Genomic DNA, 10,043 nt, shown 5'->3' on the forward strand with positions numbered 1-10,043 from the left:
CTTATCAAACATTAATATTAATGAGCTGTTTTCTGATATGAATAAAGAACTTAAATGCGTATATGAGTGGTTTAAATGTAACAAATTAACCTTAAACCTTGATAAAACAAAATACATTCTGTTTTACCCTATATCTAAAAAACGTTTTTTACCAACAACCATGCCAATAATTCTTATTGATGAACTTGAAATAAAAAGGGAAACTTTTACTAGTTTTCTTGGCATTTATCTTAATGAGAATGTAACATGGAAACCGCATATTGACTACATTTGCACTAAAGTTTCTAAAAATATAGGAGTCCTCTATAAGTCAAGAATTTATTTAAACAAAACCATTTTAATCCAACTCTATTACTCATTTATATATAGTTATATTAATTATGCAAATATTGCTTGAGGAAGTACCAGTAAAAGTAAGTTGCGTACTCTTTGTCATCGTCAGAAACATGAAATACGCTTAGTTTGTTTTGAAAATCGACTTACGCATTCAAGGTTTTTATTTAAAAATATAAAAGTACTTAATATTTATGAAGTGAATGTATATAAAATATTATGTTTTATGTTTCAATTTAAAATCAATCCGTCATTACACATTTTTAAAGATTTTATTACTTTAAAAACAAAAAATATGTATAGACTACGAAATGATAACTCACTCTATGAACCCTTTTGTCGAACAAAATTCAATCAGTTCTGTATAGCTTATCGTGCACCAAATCTCTGAAACAAAATCATTTTACCTAACTTTGATTTAACAATTACCTTCCCAGTCTTTTAAAAGAAATTAAAAAAATTCATTCTTTTTAATGACAATATTTTGAACTACTTTTAAAAATAAGTAATTTATATAAATACGCTCTTTGTTTTTGTATTTTGTCATTTTTATTTGTTTATATTTTTTAATAGCCTAAGTTATATTTTATTATTACGATTTATGGTTCTGGCGACAAGATTTTTTCATTAGATCTTCTATCAGATACCATGTTTTTATTTAAACTTTTTTTTTTTTTGTTATTTTATTTTTTAATCTTATTGATGTGGTGATTATATTCTCTATTACAATTTATTAAAAGTATAAAAATTCCAATATTTGTAAACGTAAAAATTTATTTTAAAAAAGAGGACAATATATGCATAAAAATGTATGTATGTATGTATGTATGTATGTGTGTATATATATGTATGTGTGTAAGTGTGTTTATTTATGTATGTGTTTACATACAAACAATAAAATAAAAAATAAAAAATAAAAAAAATTTATCACACTGTTCAAAACAGCAATTTCTTAGTATTTACGTCTTTATTGATTGTCAAGAACTTGAGACGATTTAAAAGAAGAAGAAGAAGAGAAAGAAGAAGAAGAAGAAGAAGAAGAAGAAGAAGAAGAAGAAGAAGAAGAAGAAGAAGAAGAAGAAGAAGAAGAAGAAGAAGAAGAAGAAGAAGAAGAAGAAGAAGAAGAAAAAGAAGAAGAAGAAGAAGAAAAAGAAAAAAAAAAGAAAAAAAAAAAAAATTAAGTGTTATTTTATTAAAACTGAAAAACGAACATTACGATGAAAGGAAAAAAGATTATTAAATTTCTTAAAAAACTGAAGATATGGATGTGTAACAACTAAAAATAATTGTGAATTTGTACAAAATTACCGGATATAAAAACTCGAAAAACAAATTTCTAGCTAAAGACACACAAGTTCTGAAAGTAAACATTTTCACCACAAACAAGTTATAAAGATAAAAATGTAAGCTATGTAAACTATATTATGGAAATATAATAAATAAAAAATAAAAAAAAATATATATATATATATATATTTTTATGTATATATATATATATATATATATATATATATATATATGTATGTATGTATATATATATATATATATATATATATATATGTATATATGTATGTATATATATATATATATATATATATATATATATATGTATATATGTATGTATATATATATATATATATATATATATATATATATATATATATATATATATATATATATATATATATATATGTATATATATATATATATAAGTTTTTGGGGTGATAGTGGATATATATATATATATATATATATGTATATATGTATGTATATATATATATATATATATATATATGTATATATATATATATATATATATATATATATATATATATATATATAAGTTTTTAAGGTTTTTGGGGTGATAAAGATAGTGGTTCGGCACTCTAAAGGGGTGCCGAACCACTATCTTTAACACCCCAAAAATGCGTATTTCTTCCTTAGAAGAGCGTTTTTTTTGTGAAAGTGGAAACTATTACATGCAAAAACTTAACGTAATTTATAAAATATATATTATAAATATTTATAAATTACAAGTTTATAAATTAAGTTTATAAATAACATTAGACCACCCCTCTCCCCTCTTCCAACCTAGAAAAAAAAATTGGTTAGTAAAAAAATGTGAATATTTAAAAAAAATGATTATAAAATTAGAGAGAGATATAAAAACATTTACCAGGTTACAAGACGCATCCAAGTTACTAAATATTCAGAAAAAATATTTCAGGGAAATGTTGTGTTTCCACCCCCCTTATCCACCCCCCTCCCCTACCTTCTTCCTCAAATCTATAACACACACAAAAAAAAAAGATTTTAAATGCAATTATTTACATCGAGAGTTTGTTATAAAAACATACTTTACTTCAACATAAGATCCATTTAAGTAACTTTTATTTAGAGAAAGGGGCAAGGGTATATGCTCCCTCCTTCCTCATCCTAAAACTTAAAACAAACAAACAAACAAAATATTTTGAACGTATCTATTTACAAAGAAAGAAAATTACATAAAGTTTACTAAATATATAATTAAAATATTTACCATGCCCTTTACTCTTTGGCATTTAAACTCATGCGCCCCCCCCCCTCCCTTTTATCTTAATAAAAAAAAATTGTTTAAAAAAAATTATTATAATAAACAAAAAGTAATGAATATGTCTTGGTTTTTAGTAAACGATTAAACTTTGCAATTTCATTAATGAATCGAAATAATAATCCTTGTCAACAACAGACACAACAAGAATGTAAGCCAAAGTCATCTATCAAAATAATTTTAAATCACACCACTTGCGATACCAGTTTTGCAAGTCACATCACATACAGAACTAATTTTGCACATGCAGTTCTCATTTTGCAAATTACAAAACTAGCTATACTTATTTTGCAAGTCATACTATTTGTGGTAACTAAACTTTATTTACAAAATTATTTTAATATATAAGTAATACTTAAATTTCATAAGTAATATTATAATACATTATTCAAACAAAGATTGTAAAAACATCAACCCTCCTGCTGTGATATCTGCACCAAGTTAAAACTTGCTAAGACATTTGATTTATGCCAAAATAAGTTTATGAACATTTTTTTAAGGTTATAATATGTAACTTTTCCAGTGTAAGCAGGAGTTAACACATACTCCAATAGTCACATGCTTGGCCTGGCCAGTTACATTCTTAAGAATTCACCCATGTGTCGGTAAAATAGTTTTAAATCTTCGGACTACTCTTTGATGTGATTTCGTTTAGCACTACTTCACTCTATCGCCTTTCTCTTTGTTCTATATCGCTCTCCTTTATCTCAAGACTGCACTCTTTTTGAAGTTATTTCTGATCAAATAAACCATTTGATTTCTATTTATCCTTCGGCCAATATCGTTGTTGTTGGTGACTTTAATACTTATCACATTGAATGGCTTGGCTATACTGGCGTCAAGGCACTAAAATTTTGTCTTCCTCAATCTCTAACACAAATAGTTAACTTTCCAACTCGCTTTCCATGTAACCCGAATCATTTACCTTCTCTTTTTGACCTACATCTTGCTTCTGATCCTAATCAGTTCTCAGTTTCTCTACATTTACCCTTAGGTGTTTCTGATCACGATTTGATCTCACTAAAACTATTATCTTATTCTTCTTCATCATCAGAATCTTCCTATCACCATAGCTCTTATAACAACCTTAAAGCTGACTAAGACTCGTTCCGTAATTTTCTTTGTGATGGCCCTTGAGTAAAAATCTTTCGTCTTTCTACTGATAAATGTGCTTCCTACATAACTTCGTGGTTTCAGACTAGCATGAAATCTTTTATTTTCTCTCGACGGTTTCAGGACAAGCCTCACTCTTCTCCATGGTTTTCTTCACATTGTGCTGCTGCAATTTCCGATTGAAACCGTTACTTCCATATCTATCAGCAAAAAAATTCTCCATAAAACAGACGTCTTTTTATATTTCTAGAAACCATTGTAAAAAGGTTTTGTCTAACGCCCAAGCTCGCTATTCTCAGGTCATAAAAACTCATATTTTGTCTCAAAAATTAGGCTTTAGTGACTTCTGGAGAATCTTTAACAGCGTCAATAATAAGGGAAAACCTTTTATTCCACCTTTCTTGTATGGTACAGACTTTGTAACCTCACCTAAAGACAAAGCCAAACTATTTGCTAAGAACTTTACTTCAATATCATTTCTTGATTCCACTAGTTGCGTTCTACCTGATATAGCCGTCAAACAGGTTGATCCATTGCTTGACATCACATTCGTATCGCTACAGCTTCTGTATCTAAAGTAATTTCCTGCTTAGACTCTTTAACAGTTTGTGGTCTGGACAACATACTTGTTATAGTCTTGCAGAAGTGTTATCCGGTGCTTTCATCTATACTTTCAAAACTATATATTCAACAAGTGCTTATCAGATTCTTGTTTTCCGGCATGCTTGAAAGCGGCATCTGTTATCCCTATTTTAAAAAATTCTGGAGAGCAATCTGACTCGTCAATACGGATTTCAATCTTCTTGTTTTAAAGCTGATTTGCTTATAAAAACTTGTATGAAAGGTGATTAGTTTGCTCACAATATGTTGTGATTTTATATGGTATTTAAATTTGGTTCAAGATTTGATCATGCTTTTAGCTTATTTTAATAATTTTTAAAGTTACTCAAATGAGAGGAGTGGGAGGACTAACTCCACGGAAAACAATTGAAATTTTTTGAATGCTATCATAGAATACCGAAATTATTTGGCGAGATGGAAGAAAATGAAAAAGTAAATTTACCGGCACTCATAAATGCATAAAAAGTGAGCATTGAATGCAAGTAGCTATTGCATCTTATATAATTCTGAATTATTTTTGTTAATGGTAAATAGCACAACGTGAAACAGTAGTACATTGCTCATTTTCTCCTATTCATTATTTGCATATATATTTGCGATCGTTTTCTATTTTAATTTAGTTTTTTTATGTATGACTTTCCAAAACTAAAAACAAGTATTTTAATATAAATTTTTTATTGTGGATGTAATTAGTTTGTTGACTTTTAGGCAATTAAATTAAAAAGCAAAGTTTCTCTAGTTTGCGTTTGAATTTAATTATTTATTTTCAATTTTCTACAGAATGCTCTATGAACCCAGACATTTTTGTAAAAAATATTATTTCTTTAGATACTATTGCTGATATTAATTTCATATAAATCTAATAAATGAACAATATCCAGTTACAGTTTCTAATAATCATAAGCTTTCATTAAAAGCAGTTATAAATTTGAATACCGAGTCAACTTTTTCAAATTTGACTACTGCGTAAAAAATATTTTTTGACAATCCCTGTACTGATTGCTCTAGGAAACATTCTTGGTAAATCTTAGATCTACGAGTAAAATTAATTAATTTAAACAATTTTCTATGTCAATTCAATAATCAATAAATTTGCTCAAACAAAAGAGAGAAAGAAAGTTATTTTTTAATATTTCCTTTCAATTGAAAGAAAAATTGGATTATAACCCTACGTCGCTTATTGGTTTATAGCGCACGGAGCTTAAATTGATAAGAACGGCCCTTTCAACGAGTTACATTAGAGGTCAATTGCTGATAAAGATAACTTCAAATTGCTTAGATTAAAGTTTTTCTTAATTTCATTCGCCATAACTGTTTTTAATATGTAAATAATGATTTAAAAAATCAAAAATATTCTTTTCCATTACAGCCAAAGAAAAAAAAATTGACTAATCATGTTACAATTGCTAAAAATTGAAAATAAAAACATCCAGAGAAACTAAAAAAATATAAGTGCATCCGAATCAGATTTAAAAGGACTTTATTAAATAATGAAGTCCTTTTAGATCCGATTCGGATGCACTTTATAGACATTAAAAACATTCCGGAAGAATAACACTATATAACCTGATTTTTCTCGCTAAGTTCTGAAAAATAACAATAATTGCATTTGGAATAGATAAAAACAGAACATTATCTCTTAAAAGGCATTTCTAGGTTTGCAGGTGTACTGCTAATCACTTTTATTAAGTAGCCCCCAGTTTTGATGAAAAAAACTTAAATAAAAAAAATTTGACAAAATTTTTTTTGATAACCAACCCCCATCTTTAATAACAACTTAGCGGACACAAAACGTCTGTTGTACGTTTTAAAGACATTCTACAGACTTGTGACGTCCAAAAGAAGTCAATTAGACGTTCCACGAGTGTCGAATAGACGTCCTACGGACGTTTTTGATTGCTGTAAACGTTGCTGGGAACATTGCTGGGAACGTTGCTGAAGATGCTCCTTTATGTATACTCCTATGTTCTCCTCGGTCATAATACTTATATAATATTAACATATGTTGTATGTTATGGAAACTTTGTCCATTCAAACTTATTAGAATAAACTACACATTTCTAAGCCATTAAAGTTCTACAAAATAAAAGACATTTGTCCATTCAAACTTTGTCCATTCAAACTTATTAAAATAAACTACACATTTCTAAGCCATTAAAGTTCTACAAAATAAAAGACATTTGTCCATTCAAACTTTGTCCATTCAAACTTATTAAAATAAACTACACATTTCTAAGCCATTAAAGTTCTACAAAATAAAAGACAAAAAAAAAATTTTTAACTTACTTTCAAAACTTTTATTGCAAAATTTGGACAGCAAATGCGGTTCCCAAGACCTATCTGTCTAACAAGCATGTCGTTCTTTCCGACAAGCATGTTTGTATTTGTACTTTTTCTTGTTTTAAAAAACATGATCAGAATATTTTTATAAATTGTTTTAGTTCTCATCGTCTGAACTTTTCTCTGTTAAGACCTACTGATCTCTGTAAAGGCCTTTTGACCTCTGTTAAGATTTTCTCTAAAGACCTTTTGAACTCTGTAGAGATCTTCTGACCTCTGTAAAGGCCTTTTGACCTCTGTTAAGATTTTCTCTAAAGACCTTTTGAACTCTGTAGAGATCTTCTGACCTCCGTAAAGACCTTTTGACGTCTGTAAAAACCTATTAATTCCTTTTGCATTTGAAGCTGAGATTTTTCTCAAATGTATCATTCAGGTGTCTGCCATGAAAGCAGACTTATGTCAATTTTTTTGGATTACATGGTTTTTAAATCAGCCTTTAATTTTTCAAACAAACGCAAAAACAAAATGTTTTTGATGTTGTTTGAAAAATTAAAAACCGATTTAAAAAAACATTTATAATAATAATCTCGTTATATTAAAGTAAGTTAAAAAGTAAATTAATTTTTAATATACGTAACTATAATATACATTTGTTAAGCTTAATGTTTACTTACTGCTTAGATATGGTATAAAAAGGAGTTATACGAAACAATAATTATAATTATACAAATTAATCTAAATTTCTTTACATCCGTTTGTTAGCATTAATTGACAAAATTGAAGTATATTTAAATTATGAAATAAAGCCTAATTTTTTGAACGTATAATTTGATCATTATATCTATTTATATATAGCTAAATCTACTTGTTCCGAATACCCTATTATGCTAAACATTTACCAGCACAAGATATTTGCTTTTTTTGAAAAAAAAAAAAAAGTAATAACGCGAAAAAAAATTTGATACGAGCTGATCAACAAAAGTTGTCTACGGAAGTTGTAAATTGAAGTATTACGAGGAAAATTGTATGATATTATTTAATTATACTGTATTAAGTATAAATAATTACCTAAATCATTAAAAAAAACTGCAAATATGAGTTGTATCATTTTGAAAATAAATAAATATATTGCTTCAAAATAAAATAATCTGTTTTCAATTGAGTTTTTTCTAACTTTGGTTACATAACATGTAAATGCTATATTGTTCAGGCATATAATATGGCATACAATATTGTTCTAAGATGCAAATTCAATTGTAATAATTTCTTTTTAAATCATAAACAATAAGTTTATTTAACAGAATCTGATAAGTATATAAATCATTGAGAGAACTTTTTTCAACAACTTTTGTAAGTCAAAAATATTTAACATACTTAGTAGATAAAAAATAAAAAATAGATAATTACTTGATCATATCAATATACGATGCAACTTTAAAGATATATACATACAAGTATAGATACATATATAAACACACAGATACATACATACATACATACATACATACATACATACATACATACATACATACATACATACATACATACATACATACATACATACATACATACATACATACATACATACATACATACATACATACATACATACATACATACATACATACATACATACATACATACATACATACATACATACATACATACATACATACATACATACATACATACATATATACATATATACATACATACATGTTTAATTTTTATGTTATATTGCTCAGGTGTTAGCTAATTAGGAGTATAACAAAGCATAAACATCCGGAGAAACACTACGATGACCATCTCAATTAAATTTTACCAGGTAATCTTCATCGTGGCGATATAGTGTCATCTAATCGAATGCTAGCATATTCTGACGCTATTATGGCTACTTGCGCAACTTTTCTTGTATTTGCTTTAAAAAATTTAGAAGATCTAAAAGAAAATCAACCGCTGTTTGACATTTTTATGAATTGATGTCCAATCAATTCACAAAGAGTTTATTGTGTTTATAATTGGATTTCTAATTGTACTTACTATATGGGAAAATATAAATATTCGAGGCCTTGTTATAACTACTATCCTTCCCTATTCGCTGGCACTTTAAGAACATTATCCGCATGAAAAGGTTGCAATAGTAATAACTTGCTCCGTTTTAGGCGTTCATCAAGTAATTGATATTGTAATCATATTATATGCCACGCATTCCCCTAAAATGCTACATATTGATTTAAAAGACTGGGTAAATTCTGATCTTCGAGAGCTGACGTTAGTAATGTTTTTCAGGCCAATAATTAGTTTATTTATATATTGAATTGCTGGAGTGTTGTGCTAAGTTCACTACAGTGCATCCTAGGTTTTTATTGCTAAATTTACGTTTGTGCCAACAATCGGTAAAGTTTATTGGTTTATTCGTCGGTGAATGAACAAATTTGAAGAAACAGAAAAAATAATCGTTTTTATTTCATTTTTCAAAAGCAAATGTATCCAAAGAACGCGTTGAAGTTATGAGCAATGCTGTTTTTGCTATTGTTGCCTGTATTCTTATACTCGATATTACTGTCGAAGAATTTCCAGATAAAATAAATGTTAATAAAAATACTCTCAATTTTGCATTAAACTACATGAAATTGGGCTTTATGACGTTTCTTGGAAAGTTTAGTTTTGTATCAGCTGATACATTAACCACACTGTTCTTCATTTGTTAAAACATGTAAACTCAATCATAAGCTATATTCAGAAATTGTTTCTTGTACTTTGTTTTCTTTGTCCGATTGCTGCTAACATACTTTCACATTTTGCTTCAAAAGGAGATCATGACTCAGTGATTGCTATACGTTTCTTTGCATTAGTTGTGTTTTTATCAAGTATTGCCAACTTCTCAATATTACTATACGGCTAACTTTCCAAAAAAAAATATCTGCATAACTCGGCTTCGCTTAAATATGTTCAGATTAACACACGTCAGCACTTGTATACTTTAGTGAACTCACTAAATATGCCATTTTGGTCGTAAATTTCCATAAAAGGCACTTTTGAATTGTCTAGTGCTGCCACTTATGTTTTGTATTCTGCAATCATTGCTGCACTGTGTACTTTTTTT

The sequence above is a fragment of the Hydra vulgaris genome, chromosome 07 (genome assembly GCF_038396675.1).
Source record: "Hydra vulgaris chromosome 07, alternate assembly HydraT2T_AEP".
NCBI classification, from domain to species: Eukaryota; Metazoa; Cnidaria; class Hydrozoa; order Anthoathecata; family Hydridae; genus Hydra; species Hydra vulgaris.